At 37.3% G+C, this 26,458-nt stretch overlaps 1 protein-coding gene across 3 annotated transcripts in view; it reads right to left on the bottom strand.

Moving 5' to 3' along the window:
- The window catches only part of FBXO38 (F-box protein 38), an 80,763-nt gene extending 63,307 nt beyond the window's left edge, over positions 1 to 17,456 (bottom strand). For all 3 annotated transcript variants that reach the window (XM_055112766.2, XM_055112768.2, XM_055112770.2), the window contains exon 1: positions 17,321 to 17,456. The gene's annotated coding sequence lies outside the window, so the exon portion shown is untranslated. The remainder of the gene's footprint in view (positions 1 to 17,320) is intronic.
- Between the last annotated feature and the right edge of the window lie 9,002 nt (positions 17,457 to 26,458).

Genomic DNA, 26,458 nt, shown 5'->3' with positions numbered 1-26,458 from the left:
GTAGTATCAACCACATTCACGTTGTTCAGCAGATCTCTAGAACTTTTTCATTGCGAGACTGATACTCTATATCCACTGAACAAGAGCTCTCCATTTTCTCCTACCCTAGCTCTGGAAACCACAGTTTTACATCCTGTTTCTGAGTTTGACTACATTAAATATCTCATAGAAGTAGCTTCATACACTTTGTCTTTTTGTGACTGACTTATTTCACTTAGTATGAAGTCCTCAAGGTTTTAAGGCTGAATAATATTCCATTGCCTGTATATATCACATTTTCTATTCATCCATCAATGGGCATTTGGGTTACTTCCACATTTTGGTTATTATGAATAATGCTGGAATAAACATGAGAGTGTAAATATCTTATTGAAATCTTGTTTTCATCTTTTGGCATATATATGCAGAAGTGGGATTGTTGAATCAGGATAATTCTATTTTTAATTTTTTGAGGAGCCACCATACTCTTCCATAGCAGTTACACTGTTTTACATTCTCATCAACAGTGTAGAAAGGTTCCAATTTCTCCACATCCTCACCCTCATTTGTTTCTTGTGAGGTAATGTTTGTAATCCAGATAGAACAGTGCTTGGCAGGCAGCAAACACTCTATAAATGTTAGCTGTTATTATTTGATTGTTCAGAGACCTCTTTTCCTTCCTGCTTCTCAGCTATTTCTAGATAGTTGAAGTGATAAGGGCTGAATTCTTAGCATATGATATTTCTGAAGTTTACTTTCAAAGTGCCCTAATTTTTCCCAAGTTACATAAGAAAATTCTGTGAAAGGGTGTTGTATGTAGGTGTATACGTAGAGAATTGCAATTTCAAAACCAACACATGGTGGTAGATTAAGAAAAAACAAAAACAAAAGCCTGCATTGAAGACTTTTACACTTTCATAAGCATGAACTCTGAGTGACCATTAAACAATATTAAACATTAAGGACACTGCAGTTCATTTTTAATTTGTGCTGTACTGCACAAGATCATGTTTATGTGACAAGGAAGTGAAAAGGTTAAGAGTGAAAAAGTAAATTCAGTAAGCTTATTTTTAAAAAATTACCCTTCAGTGTTATGGTTTGAATGTGTTCCCCAAAGTTCATGTGTTGCAAACTCATATGGTTGGGGTCTGTGTCCCCACCAAAATCTCATGTTGAATTGTAATTCTCAGTGTTGGAGGAGGGGCATGGTGGGAGGTGATTGGATCATGGGGGCGGACTTCCTGCTTTCTGTTCTTATGAAAGTGAGAGGGTTCTTATGCGATTTGGTTCTTTGAAAGCATGTATCACTTCCTCCTTCGCTTGCTCTCTCCTGCAGGCCATGTGAAGATGTGCTTGCTTCCCTGTCACCTTCCACCATGATTGTAAGTTTCCTGAGGCCTCCCAGGAAGCAGAAGCCTGTACAGCCCACAGAACCATGACCTGATGAAATCTCTTTTCTTTATAAATTACCCAGTCTCAGGTATGTCTTTATGGCTGTGTGAGAATGGACTAATACAGAAACTTAATGTCTAATGCAATCGTGTTGAGAGGTGGAACTTTTAAAAGATGATTAGGTCATGAGAGCCCTCCCTCATGTATAGATCAATGCTGTTACCAGAGGAGTAGGTTCCTGATAAAAGAAGGAGTTTAGAGTTCGGCCCTTTCTCTCTCACTTGCTCTCGTTCTCACGCTCTCTCTCACGCGCACTCTCTCTCTCTCTCTCTTTCTCGCTCTCTTGCCCATCTACCTTCTGCTGTGGGATGACACAACAAGAAGGCAGTCTCTAGATGCAGGTCCCTTGACCTTGGACTTCCCGGACTCAAGAACTATAAGAAGTAAATCTCTATTCTTTATAAATTACCCAGTCTCAGGTATTCTGTTATAGCAGCAGAAAACAGACTAAGACTAATCTAATCATATTTTCTCTGTCACTACTTCTAGTTCAGATGTTTTAGTTTGATTACCAGAGGAATGACAGCAAAGATGTTAGGAAAGAAAGTACACTGAAATGCCAAAAATTCTGAATTCCATCATTTCCTCAGGCAGCCAACATTTATTAAACGTCTGTTTGAGACCTGGGAATATGTTAGGCACCAGGGCTGCAGAGATGACTAGGAAACAGTCTCTACTCTCAAGTTAGTGGGGAGACACGATCTATAAAGAACACTTCAGCAAAATTTAGGAAATTCTGTCACAGTGGAATACCAGGATGCCTAAGTAGCACAGAGGAGAGGCATAATATAATGAAATTCGTAGAGTAAGGTAGTGCAATGGTATTTGCCAGAGACTGGAGGGAAGGGGAAATGGGGAGGTATTAGTCACAAGGTACAAACTTGGTTATACAAGATTAGAGATCAAACAACACTGTAGAGTGTATTTACAAAATTTGTTAAGAGGATACATCTTATGTATTCCACTCACACATAACATAATGAAAAGACAGGAAGAAACTTTTGGAGGTGATGAATAGGTTCATGGCATAGATTGTGGTAATAGTTTCACAGGTATGTATCTTCAGACGCATCAAGTCTTATATATTAAATATATGTAAGTTTTGTATGTCAATCGTACTTCAATAAAGTAGTTTTTTTTTTTAGAAAAAACTCTCAATGTCTCTTTTTTGCTTAAACTGAGGCTTAAATAATGTATATATAACTTGTTTATCGGAGTTCCCATGTACAATATGCGTTGGTTTCAGCCTGCCTTTTCAGTCTTATTTCCCTTCACACATAGCATATTTTAGCTGAGCGTAGGACTCACTGCTTCCCCTCATATACCTGATGACTCTCCAGCCCTAGGCGAGTGAACAGTTTGCTCCCCTGTAGGCAGAAGGTGGATCAACCTTATTCAGCTCTTGCAAGGAAAGAAAAGGAAGATGCTGGTGAGCTGGGCCCATCTAGGTGAATATAATACTGGGACAGAAACTGATGGTCCTTGTGTTCCACAAGTAACTGGGAGAAAACAGTTGTGCTTCTTATGTAAGTTGGTTATATTTTGAGCCTCACATGGTTCATTCATTCATTCAGCAAGTATTTTCTGAGTGCTTGCTCTAGGGCCAGACACTGTTAGGTACAATAAAACAATTGTGATGAGAAGTAGATATGTTTCTACCTGCAGTTCAGTTTGGTTGAGGAGTTTGGGAACAGAAATCAAATAACCATACTGATAGACCAATTTTTCAAAAATAAACAGATGGGGATAGATACATAGTTAAGTTTTGTCCAGTAAAGGAATTAATGAATAAATGGATAAATATAATACACTCGATTTTTCCTTTTAAGCATTTCAATGGTTTAATAAACCAAACCTTCCTAAATATTTAAATAAAACTCATAACTCTATTAAACATACACATATGGCAAATGACAACTTCTCAAACAGCCAATAATCTTTAGTGTTAACAAAATTCTCAACTCTTCAACTTAATATTCTAAGTTTAAGCCAATACTTGATTAAAAGTTTAAAATTTCAGTGATAAGACTCATCTATCTAATTCCTTAACATGCTATAGTTTTTGAAAATAGGACATTTTACGTATTAATTATTCATTTACTGTTTCTTATGCCAGATAATAATAATAGATATGATTTAATCCTCATTTCTTTGCTTAAATTTGACCTTTTGGCATAGACATTGTAAGAAAACCTTCTATTTCCCTTATCTGGGGACCGCAGTTGCATACTGATTGCGGGGAATGTTTGACTGGGCTCCAGGATTCTCTTCTTCCCATTCCCAACCCCACCCCCCCCCTTTTTTTTTCTAATCATGAGCTCTAAGGACATGAGACTGGAGTGGCTGCAGCCATTTTTCTTATCTGGTAGATAGAGTTTGTATGGGAGATGATGAAACCAGCATTTAATAAAATCCAGAGACAAGCAGAGGGCAAAGATGGAGACTGAGACTTCTGACAATACCTGAGTCCATGGATAAAGCTGTGCCTGAATTACGACCCACCCTGAATCCTCCTAATTGCATGAGCCTACACATTTCTTGCTTGACCTAAGCTGTTTCATTTAGATTTTCATCTCTCTTAACTGAAAGTATCCTGACATATTTCATAGGCCGTGTTAGCTATTGTCCTCCTCCAGTACTCCAAACCTTCAGAAAACATTTGTTACCCTAAATAGCCTTTAAAGTGCTTGAGGAATGAAGGAAGATAGCGGGTGTGCAGTGGCTGTGGAGTCATCTGCACCAAAGTGGTGGGGAGTGAGGCAGCAGCATCCAAAGATGAAATGAGGTGCCGATGGAGAACTTTGCAAAATTAGAGATACAGAGCAAGTAGTTACCATAAGGACATAGAGGTCCTGGGATCCTCTGCAATCGGGAGGACACCAGACTTCCTGTGATTTGTGGAATGGAAGGTCAAGTCATGTCATTTGGATATGAAAGTGTGGGCATCAGAAGGCTAAGATCTCTAGGTGACATTTTCATGCTTTCTACCAAGATAAAAAGTTTCTGATCCTGGCAGTATCAAAACTTATTATAGCAAAAACAGGCAAAACAGTTTACTGCAATAAGGACAGCAATATAGCAAGGGATTGAGCTTGGGCCAGGCCTGAGAACAATCTTAGAATCAAAGATAGCATATAGAAAGTATAGTGTTGAAGCATCTGTTGTTTGCTTGACCTGCATTTATTTCTCCTCTGGCAATAGTTCTTCAATATTCCTTTGGGGAACAATTCTTTATCATCTTCTAGTTCATACAGTAAGGCCAACTTACCTCTGGCTCCTGTAGGACCTTATAATTTGGTCCATTTCAATGAGAATTAAGCATGCTTGTAGCTATGACTGGTTCAAGAATAAGCCTTTTATTCCAACTAGTGTAATAAGACTCAAACCTTTTGTTAGAAGACTTCTTGGAAAAGGAAAGCTCTCTTCCACTGACGACATCGTAACTCTAAGCTGCCAGGGTCTACCACTGCGGATAGAGGTGGTGTGGGGTGGGGAAAGCCTGCCTATGAATAAAAACCACACTGGAGAAAGAATGGATGGATCCAAGAGCTGGAGAAAGAAATTTCCAGCAGAAGTTTTGGAGACCCTGAATCCAGCTGTTACTAAATTCAGATTCACCTGGAGTTGTCAGGCAGAAGAGCCATACAATCTGCTGTTCCCCTCTTCCCCCTATCCCCTGCTTTTTTTTTTTCTTGTGAAATCTGGGGAGCCTGATCATTACTGGAGGTGGTTGGTAGTAGGCAGAGGATGTTACTCTTCCAAAGTTCAATGTACTGCATGTGGTTTGCCCACTAGAGGGTGTAGCTCACTTTGCATTAGGAGCAAGGAATGTTCAGAGAGGTAATGCTGGGAGGCATTTACTGTCAGAGATCTGTTGAAATGTTGCAAGGTCTCAGCCACAGGGCTCACATCCCTGAAAGGGGCCCTGTCTCAGAAGGACTTGGAGAGTGGTCACATGACCAAGGCCTGACTACAGGCATAGCAAATAGAGCAGGATGAAGGACTTCATCTTAACCATGAAGCTATTTTTGTCTTAAAAAGAAAAAGTCATAAGAAAGAATGAGATCTTGACATTTGTAACAACATGGATGGAACTCAAGGTCATTATGTTAGGTGGAATACACCAGGCACAGAAAGACAAATTATGCACATTCTCACTCATTTGTGGTAGCTAACATTGAAAACAATTGAACTCATGGAGATAGAGAGTAGAATAATGTTTACCAGAGGTTGGGAAGAGTATTGGGGGCAGGGAAGGGGGGATGGTTAATGGGTACAAAAATATAATTAGATAGCATGAGTAAGCTCTAGTATTGATAGCACAGCAGAGTGACTACAGTCAACAATAATTTATTGTACATCTAAAAATAACTACATAATTGGGTTGTTTGTAACACAAAGAAAGGATAAGTGCTTGAGGTGATGGATATCCCATTTACCCTGATGTTATTATTATGCATTGTATGCCTGTATCAAAATGTCTAATGTACCTCATAAATATATATACTCACTCACTATGTACCCACAAAAAATAGCACATTTTTTAAAAGGTTATGTGCAGGAATAGCAAATAGGTTTTATATTCCATATCAAATCTGATGACAAGGCGTGCCTGGATTACTATGTTGATAAACATTTTGAGGCCACATACAGCTCAGTGGCATGTACTATTTGATTACTGATATCTAATGTGAGCGTGGGGAGAAGCAGGATGGTTGGATGTGATAGACATGTGACATCTATGGTGAGATGTTTCTCAATAGGAGCACTATCAGGATCCTGGATGGGTTAATTTTTCCCTATGCAGGACAGTCATTGTGACAAGTAAAAATTAAGTCCCCACATACTTTAAATACCCTTTATGGGAATAGTACTGCTCTATTAGAAAATTATTAGGTTAAGCCAAGAGTGACTTGATTGATTTAGATTTGCCTGAGGATTGAACTAGAGCTTCTTAAATGCTTCAAGACTAAAAAATGAGGATTTTTTTTTTTTCTAGATCCCGAGACCAGACTGAGCTTGCTATCTGTAGGGAATAGGGACTGAGAATGGGGAGGGGAATGAAGAATTTCTGTTGAAGGGGAGAAGATACTTATGGTGACAGGAGCCAAGTAGAACCTGACAGTAGGTGATTAATGTATCATCCCTGGTTAAGAAAAGCGTAGGAGGAACCTCAGCTGTGGGAAAAAGGGGTATCCTATTAAACATCAGAGTCATTTGGAGTGCCCTTATCCTACCATTTTCATTATTGTTGGGTGTTTCTTTTGCCAGGATGTTGTCTTTATGTAACAGTTCTCAGGGAGCTGCCCTCTACTCTGTACCTTTGAATCCACTGAATAAGATCAGCCACTGTAAGTTATTTTTGGAAGAAAACATATGACTCAATGAATAAATACATACATGAGTAAAGTATTTCCTACCCCTTAATTTAAGAGTTCATGACCATCTATTTTCATTTTCTTCATGCCCCTGTGAATTCCTGTGGAGAAGGGAGGAAAGGAGCAACAAGAATGGTATTAATGCTGCCTTCAAGTTTTGCCTTTGTCATACTCTTCCAGCCAAAGACCACCAGGAACACACCTATAGTTGTACAAACAGGGCTTGTGATTAACTGCAGCCTGTGAGAACATACACCCCTGGGAGCCATAAGGCATGCCAATAGAAGGGTATTAGAAAGGTCTTATTGTAGGATTTGAGATTGTTAGGTTAATTTGGTGGAAGGCTTGAGGAAAAGAGGCTTTGCTTTGGTTTGAATGCCCTCAGAAAGTGGGAGTAATTATTTAGGAGGAGGGAAGAGTAGCTTAAGGCTAAAGTTGTAATTGGTGAAGAAGCAGCAGTCACATTAGTCTAGATAAGTCGATATTTGGTATTTTGTGACTTTGATAATGTTCATGTTTTGCCTGTGTTTAGACATGATTATTAAGTGGTATTATCTTAGTCTTGATTTCTTCATAGTCGTCACAGAGTAGCTTTGTCAGATGTGAACATTCTATGAAATTGTTTATCTCAAATGGAGAACATGAAGGCCCAGATGTAAGTAGAAGGCCAACGTGTTACAATGCTAAGGCAAGCTTCTGCATGCCATGGGTTGTTTTACTCCTTCTCACATTTTATCATATTGTTTAATAATCTTTTGTTTTATTGCTCCCTCACTGGACTGTAAAGTGCATGAGTGCACAAACCTGTTTTGATGACCACTGAAGACTGAGTCTAGACAAGTCTCCCAATCTCATAAGTACTTAAAGAGTATTTAGTGAGTAAGTGACTGAATTGTCCAGTTAGCTGATTAGACTGTGAATTGCCCAGTGTCAGGGGTTACTTCCCATTCAGCTCTGTATTTCTAGAACCAAACAGTTCTGATGTATGTAATTAAATATATCTCGAGTCAAAGAGGAACTCTCCATAAGATAAGATTTATTGCTTTTCTTTAAAAAATAAGGTAATATAATGAATTCTACTTTATGAATGAGAGGTGATGCTTATTTCAAATGGTTTCATTCATGAAAAACAAAGAAAAATCACTTCATATTCAAGATGCAGGGGACTTTCTGCATTTTCCATGGTATTGAATGTTGAGAGTGAGATTCAAAGCTCTAAGAGAAATTGATATAAATATTTACAAACTATTAAAATGAAATATCTTTCTTGACCAGCCTAGTTGCATATTATAATCTCTATATTATATAATAATTTTTTGAAAGGAGAGAGAATGAGCCCAACAGGTTGAGGTTGCAGTGAGCCAAGATCACACCACTGAACTCCAGCCTGGGTAACAGAGTGAGACCCGATAGATAGACAGATAGATAGATAGATAGATAGATAGATAGATAGATAGATAGATAGATAGATGATAGATTAGATAGATAGATAGATGGAGAGAGAACTTGATTTGTAAACTCCTGGCTTACAAATAGCCCATAGCTACAAAGATTTCAAAGATTTTCCTCTCCCCTCATTATGCACTTTCACCCTGGAGATGCTTCTGATTTGTAATCATGGCAAAATATTATTAGAGCTTTTAACGAATGTGTAAACCTGTATGTTAAAAAGTAGAGCATGAGGAAATCAATAAATTGATAAGGTACCTTGGGAAAATCTTTTCACTTCTCTGAATCAGAATTACCTTGTTGGTAAAATGACCATAATGATGGATACCTACTGAGATAGGCTCTTTTGAGGATCACTTTGGAAATAGGCTGTTTTGAGGATCACTTTGGATATGCTCTATGAACTTCAAGAATGTTTATTATTGAGACAAAGACCATAATACAGGAAGCATACGCATTACTGGGGCAAAGACCATAATGGTTAAGAACAGGATAAACTCAGGAGTGTAGAAAACATAAATGAAAAATATCTGTCTTCTTCAGCAGAAATGTAATAACAATACCAAGCAAAATACTAAATTTTATACTAAGTTATAGTCAATGAAATTTTGTGTGCGTATTTCATGCAAAAGTGGCCTATTTTTTTTTTTTTTTAAACAAGGTCTCACTCTGTCACCCAGGCTGGAGTGCAATGGCGCAATCTCAGCCCACTGCAACCTCCACCTCCCAGGTTCAAGCAATTCTCCTGCCTCAGCCTCCCGAGCAGCTGGGATTACAGGCACCTGCCACCATGCCTGGCTTTTTTTTATATACATATTTTTCGTAGAGACGGGGTTCCACCATGTTGACCAGGCTGGTCTCAAACCCCTGGCCTCAAGTGATCCTCTCAAAAAGTGGTCCATTTTTTAAAAATTTAACAATAGCCACATAGGAGCTACTGTGAAGTGATAAGGAATATTATTCATCTTCCATAAATACTTCCTATTTGACATTGGGCAAGGCAGTCAACTTTGGAGTACTTCATTTTTATATGTAAAAGGAAATATCTCTCCCCTGCCTTCCATGTACTATTGTTATAGGTCTTATAGGGGTCCTGTTTGGGAAAGTACTTTCTAACGGTAGCAAGCTTATAACCATATATTATTTGTAGTAGTAGCTTGAGAATAATAGTATCTTATTTTTTATTTTGTTTTCTCAGTACCTAGAAGAGTGTCTGGAACTTTCTAGGTGTTTATTAAACATTCTCGGGATAAATATAAGAACCTGTTTTGAAAAATCCTAAAATTCTGTCCAAATAAAAGATTCTAGTCATAAGATAAGATAATGGGAATTTAAACTTGTAGGCTCTGGGAGTCAAATTCCTAGATTTGTTTCTTGGTTTTTCTCCCTATAAGCAATTATATCTTGGGTCCCTAAATCTCTCTAAGTGTCAGTTTCATCATCTATAAAATGAAAGGTAATGCCAATTTCAGCTTTGTAGGATTGTTTTCAATACTGAATGAGATAATTTCTGTGTGGTACCAAGGACAGTGCTTGGTATGTAATAAGCACTAAATTGAAATCAGGCCTATTTCAAAAGTTTCAAAAGGTTTTCAAAAGTTTCCTCATTATTTATTCTCTTAAATATTTTATGTTTCTGAGTATATACAATAAATACATTTTTAAAAGTTTAATCATACTATATGCATCATTTGATATATTTTGTAAACTTAATGTTAGGTCATGATTATTTTTTGAAAAGTTAATAGGTGATGTCTAGTGAGGTTTTTTTTTTTTAAATCATATAGCGCTAAAAAAGGATGAGCCCATAAGCAAAAAGCCAGAGAGATTTGGTGCACTAAAGTGGATCAACCTTTGACTTCCCCAAGATGCAGAAACACAGTACCAGTTAGAACCCGAGCTGGGGTTTGAAGGATGGAGGGAGGCACATGTACAGTTAGTGTAAAGATACGCTTGTCCCCCTCACTTTGTTATGAACATGACCTGGCCACTCATTTGGAATGCCTTGATAATCTTAGAAGAAAGCAACTTCAGGCTAACAGAGATAAGTAGAAAAGTTGAGGAACCAGATCAGTCTTATGCATAAACTCCCTCTGAAATAGTGGGCATGGGAAGCAAAATGGATTTCACAACTGACCTGGAATAAGAAGAAGCTGAGCAGTAGGGTGGAGGTGTAGTAAACATCAGAGAATCATGGACAAGGATATTTAAGTGGCAGCACAACAATGGGAAAAGAAGATCTTATGTAAGAAAACTGTACTTCCCTCAAGTTCCACTATTGTTTCTGGAGATGCTAAGAACTATTTGGAAAATGGAAAGTTTGGAAAATATTGGCTTTCATGCAAATAAAGTTAGTGGGCATTAGAGCATTGATATTTGTAGCATTACCATAGACAGTGACACAATTCCATTTACTAACTCTTTTCCAGAAAGTATTAATTATAGATGTGCTATAATTATATATTATATTATTAGAAACTAATTATATGTTATTAGATCTTTTTTGTATTTTACCCTTAGAACTACTGTGCAGAACATATCTATGCATTATTCTTTGACAGTACCTTTAGTACTTCCTGAGGATAGTACCCAGAATAGCCAAACAGTCTGAAAATAAGCAAAGTTTAAGAACCCATACTTCTTGACTTCAAAGCTTACTATGAAAATCTACAATAATCAAGAGAGTGTGGTATTGGCACAAAGATAGACATATAGACCAATAGAATAAAATTGAAAGTCCAGAAATAAATCCTTATATTTGTGGTCAATTGATTTTCAATGAAGTTTATAAAACAATTAAATGAGGAAAGATAAGTATTTTCAACAAACAGTGCTGGGATAACTGTGTATTTACATACAAAACAATACAGTTGAATTCCCTGCCTCACACCATATACAAATCTAACTCAACATGAGTCAAAGATCTGAATGTAATGGTTAAAACTTAAAACGTTTGGAAGAAAACAGAGGAGATATTTGTGACCTTGGATTAAGCAATGTTTTCTTAGATATGATGCCAAAAACACAAGCAGCAATAGATAAATTGTACTTTATAAAATTAAAATCTCCTGCACTTCAAAGGACACTGTTAATAAAGTGAAAAGAAAACCCACATAATGAGAGAAAATATCTGTAAATCAACATCCATTAAGGAACTACTATCCACAATATATAAAAAACTCTTGCAACTTAACAATAAAAAGGTAAATAATCTGAGTAAAAAGTGAGCAAAGGATTTGAATAGACATTTCTTCAATGAAGCCTATGAAAAGATATATAACATCATTAAATCTTTTGGGAAATGAAAATCATAACCATGGTTTTCATGATTATGATACCACTTCACACCTATTAGGATGGTTATCATTAAAAAGATGAGCAACAACAAGTGTTGGTAAAGATATGGAAAAATTAGAACTCTCATATACTTTTACTGGGATTGTAAAATGCTGCAGCTGATTTGAAAAACAGTTTGGTAGTTCCTCAGTTAAAGTTATCATATACCCCAGAAATTTAACTCCTAGGTTTATACCCAAGGTAAATGAATGTTCGTAGCAACATTATTCATGCTAGCCAAAAGTGGAAACAACCCAATATCCATTAATGGATGAATGGATAAATGAAAAGTGATATATCTAAACAGTGAAATATTATTCAGCCATAAAAAGGCACAAATAACTGATGCATCCTACAACATGGATGAATTTTGAAAATCTATACCAAGTGAAAGAAGACAAAAAAGGCCACATGTTATATGATTCCATTTATATGAATTGTCCATAATAGACAAATCTATAAAGACAAAAAGTAGACTAATGGTTTCCAGGTACTGGGGTGGGGGAGATGACAGAGGTGTAGAGGTTTCTTTTTAATGAAAATTTTTCTGATATTAAACAGCATTGATGGTTGTACAACTCTCTGTATATATTAAGGACCACTGAATTGTATAGTTTAAGAGAGTACATTTATTATTTATCCTATTAAAATTTAAATCCTAAGAATACATTTTTAGCACTGAGAGTTATTTTTTATTTCCCTGAATCCTTGGGATTGCAGAGAAGGGTAAGACAGTAGATTTGGAGAAAGGATGAAATGTGGTTAGCTAATAAAACATTTGGGAGAAGAAGTAGCAATCATCTATGCAGTTTCTCTCCCCTCTATGGAATCCCTTTGTATGCCGTAGAATTATGACCACAACATGAAGGCCTATCAGATGAGGTTTTGAGATCATTTGGAAGATACTGCTGTACTGGCTAAGGCTGACTATGGTATAGGTTATCTGGTCTGAGTGAGTTGGGAAATGTGGAAGGAGCACTAGGGGCTGAGTACAAAGGCGTGTTTATGATAGAGTGACCAACCATTCTGGTTTGTCTGTGACTTTCTTATTTTAATATGCAAAGTCTCATGTCTAGGAAAACCCTTAGTCCATGGAAAACTGAAATGGTTGGTCCCCTAGTTAGTAGCAACAAAGGTCACTCATCTATTATTTACTAAGGGCTTGCTATGTGACAGGGATTATGCTAAGCCCTCTTGATCCATTATCTTTTTCAATCCTCATAGCCAACCTCTAAGATAATGACTGAGATTATGTTTTCTGCCCTAAGTCACATAAGTTTAAGCAGAAGAGCTGAGGTCCCAATCTAGTTCTATAGGATCAGAGTCTTCATTCTTAAACCCACATTCCATTCAGAGAGTTTGAGCCAAAATAAATAGTGAATTTTATTTAAAAAATTACCTATAAAGGGTGATTTAGGTTTACAAATGTGTTTTATATCCACTATCACATTCATTCTGCCCAAGAACCCTTTGAATTATTCATTCATTCAAAATGTACTTGTTGAGGTCTTACTTGGTGCAGATACTGTGTTAAGTGCTAGGAATTAATCAGAAACCTGCCTTCTGACTTCATGGAGCTTACATTGGGTGATAAACCAAAAATAAACAGAAAATTAAAATATATGGTCATTATGACAAGTATTACAAAGGAAATAGAAATAAATTAACATAAAAAATATCAGAGGTGAATATATTTTAGATAGAATGGTCAGGGAATCCATCCATGGGAAGATATATTTAGACTGAAATCCAAATGATGAAGAAGAATTAGCCCTGTGAAGTGGATGGGAAAACATTCTTGTAGGAGAATACAGATTGCCCAAAGTTTCTGAAGCAGGAAAGAGCTTTCCAGGTTTGAAAATATCGAAAAGAAGAGTCAATGTGGATGGAGCATATGTAGCAAGTGAAGCAGTAAATATCATTCCAGATATTCCAGATTTATAGATGACAACGTGAGGTTCGGAAGCATTATGAGACTTCCCAATATCACTCAAACACAGGAGCAGGATTCAACCCAAGGGCTTTTGACCTCAAGTGCTGAAACCTATTATTTTAGTCTTATCTTGAAAAAAGTAATGTTTCCTACAGCTGTGATTTACATTTTAGGAAAAGAACCTTTTTTTTTTTCGTGGAATCCCATGTTGAAATTAATGTTTAAAACAGAGAAAGGGAGGCTTCTCTTCTAAAGTTGGAGATGGAATTCGAAGTCCCGTTTATTTACTGCCTGTCCCCCTATTCCCTCAGGTTCAGCGAGTGGAACTGAGATTTCAGTGACTTTTTTTTTCTTTTTAGTTTACAGAATCACATTTTGAGGAATTCACAAACATTTTCCAAAACGGTAAATAGTTGATTGCAGTCAGTTACATGTTAAATTCTCAAAAGAGGGTTCTATTTTTGGTTTCATGTTTTCATTTACATATTAGGAAGCAGTACACTCAGGAATTGGGATTAATAATGTTATTAGAAGCACATAATGGGCTGACTTTCATGGAGCATATGTGTTTCTGTTGTGTAAACTTCTTTTGATAATGACTGCACTGACGGACCTAAAACAAAACTCACAGGTCAAACTTTGTATCCTGCAATGGTCTGTTAATGGCTTCTAATATAAGTGTTCTGGTGTTTTACTTTATGTAGAGAGGAGATAATGATAAAATATCTTTTAAACCTCAAGCATCAAAACTATATTAAGTTCAGCAACCAGAGCCTTTGGGGTTGCTGGGGTTTCTATCTTGTGGGGTAACTGAGGCTGTACAGCCCAGATCCTTGGTTGTGTAACGCATATCTGCAATTTGTTAGAATAAAAAGAAACCATTCTGAGAAATGAGAAAAATGACTATAACTACTGTCTGGGAATTACTATAAGCACTGTCCAGGTTCCTCTGGAATCATTTTGGTTCATCAAATTCCCCCTTTTAACTGTGGTGCCTGGAAAAGGATGCGTTTTGTGGTCCCACTCTAGCTTTGAGTGTACTTTAGTCCTCTGGGGATTAGGATTCTGGAATAATAAGCTACCAGGTTTATGTTTTCCTAAATCTTCCCATTTTATTTTGCTTTTCTCAGTATCACCAGAGTTAGAGGACCTTGAATATTAGAATTATTTTTCTGTGGATGGGAGGAGGCTTGGAAAGTTTGTAATTATTATATAACGAGATTAGGAATGAGCTGCCACAGTCTCCTACTCTAGTGATTCAGATTACAGCGTGTCCATTTATCCAGTATATCAGGCTATAAGACTTCACTGCCTCTCATCACAGCAGTGTTTCCCAAACTTCAGTAACTTGGTTTATGATTCCTTCCAAATTCGTGTGTCATTTTTCTTTACAAATATTTTGCTTTAAATTGGCTCACTTACTAAATTTGCCTACCAATCTTAGATTTGTCCTAAATGTGAATGTCCATGATATCTTGGGTTTGAAGTTGTAAACATATTCTAACAGATGAAAGAACAGCTGCAGTTATTGAAATGAAAGAGATTCATTGGCCTATTAACTAAAATTATTATTAATACTATCGGAAGGTACTCAAATCATTCTTTGGAGAAACAGTGTATGTCTCTTATCTCCTGTTTTAGTGATTTAGCCTACATGATATAGACTTGGAAAGACTTTACCAAAGACTAGATGCTTTACTGGGCTTTTAAGAGATGCAGATGACTTTGAAAATTGAATATGTATATAGAAAGAAGGATATTTAATTAGAGGGAATTATATGCACCAAGACACAAAACTGGAATGGCATGAACTCCAAAATAGTTTAACTATTAAGGAAGTTATCCTTTTAGGTAGAAAGAGGCTGGGTTAAGTTAGGGGGTATTGTAAAACATTCAAAAAATGTATCCTGAGAATACTGAGAGTCATTGTTTTAAATAAGGAGAAGTCTCAATCAGATTTGGATTTTAGAAAGTCCATTCTCAAGGTTATAGAGATTAGAGCAGGAGTTAGCAAACTTTTCCTGTTAAGAGCCAGGTAGTAAATGTTTTATAATTTTTAGGTCATTTTGGCCTCTGTTGCAACAACCCAGCTCTGTACCAGCTTGAAAATGGCCATAGATAACATATAAACAAAGTGTGCCTGTGTTCCAAGAAAACTCTATTTTCAAAAACAGGTGGCCATAGTTTGCCAACTCCTGAATCAGACTAAATGCAAGGAAACCGCTAGATGGTATCTAGATGCACTAGATGCATATCACAATACTATGGGCAAGTAACAAGGAGGATTTAACCTAGGCAAAAGTATTGAAGTTAGAAAGAGGAAAGAAAATACATTAAAAAACAAAAATTAGGAGCTTGAATTGCCAGTGGTATCTAAGGGAATGCAGAAGCAGTAAGAGTCAGAGATGCGTCCTGATTTTCTCAGGACCTATTTTGACAGAGGTATTTAAATTGAGCCATATGAAATTGCCATTATGTAGACTGAAAACAGTCAGATATTCGCAGTTTTGTATGTTCAACCTAATAGAAATTCTATAAGGCTAAGATTTAAAAAATTATTCTTAGGCAGAAAGTGGAAAACTTATCTTAAAAGGATTGTTACCAAAAATATCTGAAATAAAAATGTTTAGAATAAAATATTAAACAATGCAGTGTTGAAATGTGTATAGCTAACTAGCCCTATTAAGTAATCACAGATAAATTAATAACCATGAAAGTCATGAAAAAATAAGTGGCTTCTTCACACACAAAAAAATCTGGCCATGTCTTCTGTTACCCAAACACTGTTTCCTCCTTCTTCTTAATGTCCTACTGGGACATCTAATGTCTTACCTGGGAATTCAATCTTATCCTGTTCCTAGGTTTAATGTTGACCTTAGGCAGGGGGTATTTAAACCCAAGCATTATCCTCTGGGGCTCAGCAGTATCATCCATTGCTGAGCTGTTCAAACATCATGTAGTCTCATTTTAGAGAAAGGTTTCATTCTTCATAGTCATCTTGGTTATTTACTGACAGAAATCTTAGATACCTGCTTTTGTTTTCAGATTATTGCATCTTGAATGTACCCCTTCTCTAAATTCAACTGGCATACAAGGAAGCCTCTTTTGCTGGGGACCTCTGTGTCAAAATCTGTTTACCCAAACTATTAACACTGTACTTAACCTTCATATTTTATGTTTTACTTGAGAGCCCTGACTTCTTTCAGCTACTGCAGATGAGCTTTCTCCTTGCTTCCTCATTCTACCTGCACCATTCAGCTAGCAGATCGAGTCTTACATGGGCTTACCTTATTGGTGCCATTTTGTTGGAGTTAATTAGAAAAAGTCGAGTGCTGTCTTGGAATTTGATAACATCTGGTGGTGTCCTAATAGTAAGCCATGTAAAAAACTGACATGCTTTGCATAGAATGCATTTCTGTGTACAGGCTAACAACAAAATACCAGTGTGTGTGAGAGTATGATGGGAAATAATTAGGAAAAAGAGGGAGCAGAACCAAAATTGATTATGAATTTAGAAGGCCAAATTATTAGTCAGATATTGAGTACAACTTTCATAGATCATTCCTTAAGATATCTCAATTCTGAAGCTATCTTTGGCAGAATGCTTGGAATATTAAAAATGGATTAAACCACTGATAGTTACTCTATTTAAGATAGAGAATTTTTCATCTCTGAGAAAAGTCTCGAAGTTTCAAAAATTACAACATCTAGAAATCAGTTATTGTTAGCTTGTTACTTCCCCTGGAATATCAAATGTTTATTCTTTCCCCAAGTTTCTTTAACAAATCCTTACATGAAAAATAGCCAGTAGCCAAGATAACCACGACGAATGTTTCCATCTTTTCCATAAGGAACAAAGTGATTCATCCACCTGAGTGTTTTCAGTCCAGAGTTTTCTAGCAAATTCCTAAAGGCTGAGTTCTCTTGCTGAATCTAAGACTACGGTTCTATTGTGAGAACCTCAGACCCCATTATGAAGTCACTTGGCAAATGATCTATTTACATGTGGCACTTAGGACAAAGTCACCAGTTGTCTTAGTCTGCTCTGTGTTGCTATAACTGAATACCTGAGGTTGGGTTTATAAATTTTTAAAGAAAGAGGTTTATTTAGCTGACAGTTCTACAGGTTGGCAAGTTCAAGAGGCATGTGCTGGCATCTACTTGACTTCTGGGGAGAGCCTCAGTCTGTGTTCACTCATGGTGGAAAATGGAAGGAGAGTGAACTTGTGCAAAGAGATTACATGTTGAGGGAGACAGCAAGTGAGAGAAGTTGCGGAAGTCAGACTTTTTAATAACTAGCTTGAGGGAACTAATCCATTCCCAGGAGATCTAGAATTCATCCATTCCTGAGAGAGGGCATTCATCTATTAATAAGGTATCCACTCTAATGATCCAAACATCTCCCATTAGGCCATACCTCCCGATACCACCACAAAGGAGGTCAAATTTGAATGTGAATTTTGGTGGAGACAAGTCACATCAATACCATAGCATCAGGCCATCAAAGACCAAGAAGGCTTCCAGGGGAAAATATTTCATCCTTAACAGGCTGTAGCGCTGTGGTATGACAGCGTGATTTAACATTGTTTTGTTTGATGGTTTGATTATTATTCAGTTCTATGGAAGTACATTCTGCTTTTTCTTGCAAGAAACAAATGTGAAAAGGATTAACTTAGTATGAGTAATTCTGGGGAAGGTTTTCAAAATTTACATGTTTCCCTTCTAATTCTGCTCCAGCAATCTCAAGATTCTTATTTGGTAGATTCTGAGTATGACTCAGACTGCATATATATATATAGTCCTCCCTCAGTATTTGTAGGGAATTGGTTCTAGTACCCTGTAAATAACCAAAATCTGTGAATGCTCAAGTCCTTTATATAAAGTGGCATAGTATTTGCATATAACCTTCACATATCCTCCTGTATATTTTAAATCATCTCTACAAGCTAGGTTTGAACTTCATGGGTCCACTTATATGCAGGGTTTTTTTTTCCAGCAATACAGTCAGCTCTCCATTTCTACAGATTCCACATCTGCAATCAAACTTCAACTGAAAGTGGAGTATACAAGTCCTACTTGATATATGCAGGTTCCACAGGACCGACTGCAAAACTTGAGTTTGAGTGGATTTTGGTATATACAGGGATCCTTGATTCCCGAAGAGTAATGAGGGATGACTGTACTTATACATAATACAGTGTAAATGTTGTGTAAATATTTGTCATGTTGTATTTTTTATTTGTACTATTTTTTATTGTTGTATTGTTGTTTTTGTGGTCTTTTAAAAGAATATTTGATGTACAGTTAGTTGAACCCTGGGATCCGGAGGGCTGCTTGTGAGTGTGTGTGTGTGTGTATGTGTACATATACTATATATATACACACACACACACACACACGTGTACATACATATATATTTGAATTGAGTAAGGAGATTCTGATTCACCTCTAATAAAGGAATGATAGATTAGGGGACCACAGTTTTACACTAAAGGGCTAATTTTCTAGATCTTTTTCTCCCTTATTCCCTAAAGGCATTTGTTCTGTCAGAGCAAACTCTTTTTCCCTTATTATTGTACTCATTCCTACCTCCCTAGATGTAGCACCTACTATCTTATATTTAACATAAAACATATTAAATAAATAAAAAGAGTATCCATGGAAACTTAAGGCCATTATGTATGATTTTTGGTATAATACCTGGCCTAACAAGGAAAGGACCTGGAGATCTTGTAAAATCAGTGATTCTATACTGAAGATTGCGTTGTGATCAGATGCAGTGGGGCTTAGTTCATAGTGTTACCAAATCAAAGACATGAGAAAATGTAGTCTAACTCTTAAGGAAGTAAGTCTTAAAAAAATGAATGGTTTTCAGATTTCCTAGGGATACCAGGTTCCTCTCAGTGCTGGTGTAACTGCACCAGACCAATTTGGCTCAATTTATATGTAACAAAGTTGTAAGCTGTTTTTCAGTTGCTATGAATCCCCGGGTTGAAGTGACCATGCCCATATGAACCAAGGGTGCAACCACAAGCAGAACCTAAGTGCTTGGACTGAGGAGTGGGAATTGAATTAAAAAGTTAACACTGCATGGTAGGATCCAGGACCCATCAGATCATTGCCTACTGGCATCACCTCATTGCAAGACATAATCAGATCACACCACATTACCGTATGCTAATAAAACTCAAGCCAGCCCCCAGCTTGGTGAGACAGAGTTGATCATTTTCCTCCTGTCCTCTTGCCAGTCAAGTTGCAATAAACCTTTCTTGCTGCAAAATCCTAGCACTTTAGTATTTGGCTTCCTGTTGCACATCGGCAAACGGACCCAGTTTGGTTCATTAATAGGAGAGTTTGAATAACAAAAATGGAGTATCTTAGAACCGAAAATTCCTCTATAGAACAATGGAGTAGAAAGAAAGATTGAACCAAAAGGCCTGGGCTCTCATTCTGTGTCTCTCAGTACTTGATAGGATGTTAAATTCTGCCTCATTTCAGGGCATGTTTTCTTACCTGTGAAATAAATAGCTACCCAAAGGATCCTAAGGGTTTTTTGAACGCCACAAAGATACTCCTCGAGAAGAGCAACTCCAAGACACATAATTGTCAGATTCACCAAAGTTGAAATGAAGGAAAAAATGTTAAGGGCAGCCAGAGAGAAAGGTCAGGTTACCCACAAAGGGAAGCCCATCAGACTAACAATGGATCTCTCCGCAGAAACTCTACAAGCCAGAATAGGGTGGGGGCCAATATTCAACATTCTTAAAGAAAAGAATTTTCAACCCAGAATTTCATATCCAGCCAAACTAAGCTTCATAAGTGAAGGAGAAATAAAATCCTTTACAGACAAGCAAATGCTGAGAGATTTTGTCACCACCAGGCCTGCCCTAAAAGGGCTGCTGAAGGAAGCACTAAACATGGAAAGGAACAACCAGTACCAGCCACTGCAAAAACATGCCAAAATGTAAAGACCATCAAGGCTAAGAAGAAAAATGCATCAACTAACGAGCAAAATAACCAGCTAACATCACAATGACAGGACCAAATACACACATAACAATATTAACTTTAAATGTAAATGGGCTAAATACTCCAATTAAAAGACACAGACTAGCAAATTGGATAAAGAGTCAAGACCCATCAGTGTGCTGTATTCAGGAAACCCATCTCACGAGCAGAGAAACACATAGGCTCAAAATAAAGGGATGGAGGAAGATCTACCAAGCAAATGGAAAACAAAAAAAGGCAGGGGTTGCAATCCTAGTCTCGGATAAAACAGACTTTAAACCAACAAAGATCAAAAGAGACAAAGAAGGCCATTACATAATGGTAAAGGGATCAATTCAACAAGAAGAACTAACTATCCTAAATATATATGCACCCAATACAGGAGCACCCAGATTCATAAAGCAAGTCCTGAGTGACCTACAAAGAGACTTAGATTCCCACACAATAATAATGGGAGACTTTAACACCCCACTGTCAACATTAGACAGATCAACAAGTCAGAAAGTTAACAAGGATACCCAGGAATTGAACTCAGCTTTGCAGCAAGCAGACCTAATAGACGTCTACAGAACTCTCCACCCCAAATCAACAGAATATACATTTTTTTCAGCACCACACCACACCTATTCCAAAATTGACCACATACTTGGAAGTAAAGCACTCCTCAGCAAATGTAAAATAACAGAAATTATAGCAAACTGTCTCTGAGACCACAGTGCAGTCAAACTAGAACGCAGGACTAAGAAACTCACTCAAAACCGCTAAACTACATAGAAACTGAACAACCTGCTCCTGAATGACTACTGGGTACATAACGAAATGAAGGCAGAAATAAACATGTTCTTTGAAACCAATGAGAACAAAGACACAACATACCAGAATTTCTGGGACACATTCAAAGCAGTGTGTAGAGGGAAATTTATAGCACTAAATGCCCACAAGAGAAAGCAGGAAAGATCCAAAATCGGCACCCAAACGTCACAATTAAAAGAACTAGAAAAGCAAGAGCAAACACATTCAAAAGCTAGCAGAAGGCAAGAAATAACTAAAATCAGAGCAGAACTGAAGGAAATAGAGACACAAAAAACCCTTCAAAAAATTAATGAATCCAGGAGCTGGTTTTCTGAAAAGATCAACAAAATTGATAGACCGCTAGCAAGACTAATAAAGAAGAAAAGAGAGAAGAATCAAATAGACACAATAAAAAATGATAAAGGGGATATCACCACCGATCCCACAGAAATACAAACTACCATCAGAGAATACTACAAACACCTCTACACAAATAAACTAGAAAATCTAGAAGAAATGGATAAATTCCTCGACACACATACCCTCACAAGACTAAACCAGGAAGAAGTTGAATCTCTGAATAGACCAATAACAGGATCTGAAATTGTGGCAATAATCAATAGCTTACCAACCAAAAAAAGTCCGGGACCAGATGGATTCACAGCCAAATTCTACCAGAGGTACAAGGAGGAGCTGGTACCATTCCTTCTGAAACTATTCCAATCAATAGAAAAAGAGGGAATCCTCCCTAACTCATTTTATGAGGCCAGCATCATCCAGATACCAAAGCCGGGCAGAGACACAACCAAAAAAGAGAATTTTAGACCAATATCCTTGATGAACATTGATGCAAAAATCCTCAATAAAATACTGGCAAACCGAATCCAGCAGCACATCAAAAAGTTTATCCACCATGATCAAGTGGGCTTCATCCCTGGGATGCAAGGCTGGTTCAACATACACAAATCAATAAATGTAATCCAGCATATAAACAGAACCAAAGACAAAAACCACATGATTATCTCAATAGATGCAGAAAAGGCCTTTGACAAAATTCAACAACCCTTCATGCTAAAAACTCTCAATAAATCAGGTATTGATGGGACATACCTCAAAATAATAAGAGCTGTCTATGACAAACCCACAGCCAATATCATACTGAATGGGCAAAAACTGGAAGCATTCCCTTTGAAAACTGGCACAAGACAGGAATGCCTTCTCTCACCACTCCTATTCAACATAGTGTTGGAAGTTCTAGCCAGGGCAATTAGGCAGGAGAAGGAAATAATTGGCATTCCATTAGGAAAAGAGGAAGTCAAATTGTCCCTGTTTGCAGATGACATGATTGTATATCTAGAAAACCCCATCGTCTCAGCCCAAAATCTCCTTAAGCTGATAAGCAACTTCAGCAAAGTCTCAGGATACAAAATCAATGTACAAAAATCACAAGCATTCTTATACACCAATAACAGACAAACAGAGAGCCAAATCATGAGTGAACTCCCATTCACAATTGCTTCAAAGAGAATAAAATACCTAGGAATCCAACTTACAAGGGATGTGAAGGACCTCTTCAAGGAGAACTACAAACCACTGCTCAATGAAATAAAAGAGGATACAAAGCAATGGAAGAACATTCCATGCTCATGGGTAGGAAGAATCAATATCATGAAAATGGCCATACTGCCCAAGGTAATTTATAGATTCAACGCCATCCCCATCAAGTTACCAACGACTTTCTTCTCAGAATGGGAAAAAACTACTTTAAAGTTCTTATGGAACCAAAAAAGAGCTCGCATTGCCAAGTCAACCCTAAGCCAAAAGAACAAAGCTGGAGGCATCACACTACCTGACTTCAAACTATACTACAAGGCCATAGTAACCAAAACAGCATGGTACTGGTACCAAAACAGAGATACAGATCAATGGAACAGAACAGAGCCCTCAGAAATAATGCCGCGTATCTACAACCAACTGATCTTTGACAAACCTGAGAAAAACAAGCAATGGGGAAAGGATTCCCTATTTAATAAATGGGGCTGGGAAAACTGGCTGGCCATATGTAGAAAGCTGAAACTGGATCCCTTCCTTATACCTTATACAAAAATTAATTCAAGATGGATTAAAGACTTACATGTTAGACCTAAAACCATAAAAACCCTAGAAGAAAACCTAGGCAATACCATTCAGGACATAGGCATGGGCAAGGACTTCATATCTAAAACACCGAAGGCAATGGCAACAAAAGCCAAAATTGACAAATGGGAATTAATTAAACTAAAGAGCTTCTGCACAGCAAAAGAAACTACCATCAGAGTGAACAGGCAAGCTACAAAATGGGAGAAAATTTTTGCAACCTACTCATCTGAAAAAGGGCTAATATCCAGAATCTACAATGAACTCAAACAAATTTACAAGAAAAAACAAATAACCCCATCAAAAAGTGGGCAAAGGATATGAACTGACACTTCTCAAAAGAAGACATTTATGCAGCCAAAAAACACATGAAAAAATGCTCGTCATCACTGGCCATCAGAGAAATGCAAATCAAAACCACAATGAGATACCATCTCACACCTGTTAGAATGGCGATCATTAAAAAGTCAGGAAACAACAGGTGCTGGAGAGGATGTGGAGAAATAGGAACACTTTTACACTGTTGGTGGGACTGTAAACTAGTTCAACCATTGTGGAAGTCAGTGTGGCGATTCCTCAGGGATCTAGAACTAGAAATACCATTTGACCCAGCCATCCCATTACTGGGTATATACCCAAAGGATTATAAATCATGCTGCTATAAAGACACATGCACACGTATGTTTATTGCGGCACTATTCACAATAGCAAAGACTTGGAACCAACCCAAATGTCCAACAACGATAGACTGGATTAAGAAAATGTGGCACGTATACACCATGGAATACTGTGCAGCCATAAAAAATGAAGAGTTCAAGTCCTTTGTAGGGACATGGATGAAACTGGAAACAATCATTCTCAGCAAACTATCGCAAGGACAAAAAACCAAACACCACATGTTCTCACTCATAGGTGGGAATTGAACAATGAGAACACATGGACACAGGAAGGGGAACATCACACTCCGGGGACTGTTGTGGGGTGGGGGGATGGGGGAGGGATAGCATTAGGAGATATACGTAATGCTAAATGACGAGTTAATGGGTGCAGCACACCAACATGGCACATGTATACATATGTAACAAACCTGCGCATTGTGCACATGTACCCTAAAACTTAAAGTATAATAATAATAATAATAATAAAAGAATAACTACTAAACCAAAAAAAAAAAAATTCTAAGGCATAATGTCTAGACCAGTTAGGAAAATACTCCCCAGTCAGACCAAATTTGGAGTAGTTCCGATGCTACACCTGGAGTGAAGCTCTAGGGAGATCAAGATGTTGATGGATCTGTATACTAAGTCTCATGAATGGATAAAAGAACTGGGATAATTTACTATGGAGAGGAAAATATTTAGGAAGACATGAGGTGTCTTTCAGCTCCTTAGGGCCTTCAAGTAGAATTAAAAGCTCATTTTTGGTCTCCAGACACAGATTAGGACAAATAGCTAACATTTACATTATTTCTCTTAAAAACTCTGTTAGTAGTTACTATTAATATAAGTATCTCCAATACACAGATGAGAAGATTGAGGCAAAAATGGTTAAATTGTTCTCTCAAGGCCACAGTGATAACAAGTGTTATCGGTGGAATTCAAACCTAGGAAATCTGACTCCAGAGCTTGCCAACTTTACTATATTATTTAGCATTTTGGTTCAACAGAAAGAGTTCATTGAAGATACAGACTATTCTATTTATCATTGCATCTTGGGCTCTTAGCCCAATGCCTGACACATTATATGGGTTAAAAGATTAAGTGAATAAGCAATTTTCTCAAACTCCTGGCCTCAAGCAGTCCTCCCACCTACCCTTTCAAGTAGCTGAGATTATAGGCGCAAGCCACGGTGTCTTGAAGGAATGGTTTTCTGAACACTCAAGATGCCTAACAATTAAAACAAGCTGCCTTATGGAGGCCTTAATACCTCGTCTTCAGGGCTATTGAGACAGAAGCAAAAGGTGAATGATGATCTCTCAAAGATGTGGAATAAGATTTCTTTATGAGTGAAAAGTTGAAGGAGAAGGTCTTTACATAGTCTTTTTTCAGATGCTGTGATTCTATGATTCAAGATTTCTCAATAGTCATAGAAATGAATTTCCAAAATTCCCTCCAGCTGAAAAGTATACTCACCCATCTGTGAGACGACAGTATCTCTAAACTCTGTGGACAGAAGGTATTCAAGGGACTGCTGTTGCCTTGGGAAGGGTAATGACAATGGTGGAAGGGAGATATACACTGAAGACAGAGGCAGAGGCAGAGGCAAAGGCAAAGAGAGAGGGACAGGAGGCAAATGCCACTCTCTTGCGTTGAGGTGACCAAGGTGGTAAGGGGGATTCAAAAGAGGTGACCTGGTAATATCAGCCAAATCCCGATACTCCCATTATATTCAAGCAAGAGATTCCATGTCGATTATTAAATTACCTTTTAGTAATTCAAGGTAGTAAAACACATGCTAGAAATACTGTTGTCTCTCAGTGTCCATGGGGAATTGGTTCCAGGATTCCCCACAGATACCCAAATCACAGATGCCCAAGTCCCTTCTATAAAATGGTGTGATATTTGCATATAATCTACACACATCTTCCCATATACTTTAAAACATCTCTAGATTACTTATAATACCTAATACATTGTAAATGCAATGTAAATATTATACTATATTGTTTAAGGAATAAAAACAAAATAATCTATACATGTTTAGTACAGATATAATCATCTTTTATTTTTCCAAATATTTTTGATATGCAATTGGTTGAGTCCATGGATGTGGAACCCATGGATATAAAGGGCCAACTATATTTGCAGACCTATGAGAAGGCTTCATTTAGAAAAAGAATGCTTAGAACCAGAAAACAGATATGGGGATACATGACCTCAAATCCCTCAGGAATACCCCCTATGCTGCTGATCTGGAGAGCTTCTTCAAATCAACAGCCATCACAAATGTAGATTCACCTTCATATAATAACTAATGAAAATGTCTTTCAATGTGT

The sequence above is a fragment of the Pan paniscus genome, chromosome 4 (assembly GCF_029289425.2).
Source record: "Pan paniscus chromosome 4, NHGRI_mPanPan1-v2.0_pri, whole genome shotgun sequence".
Classification (NCBI taxonomy): Eukaryota; Metazoa; Chordata; class Mammalia; order Primates; family Hominidae; genus Pan; species Pan paniscus.
This window is presented reverse-complemented; position numbering and strand designations above follow the sequence as displayed.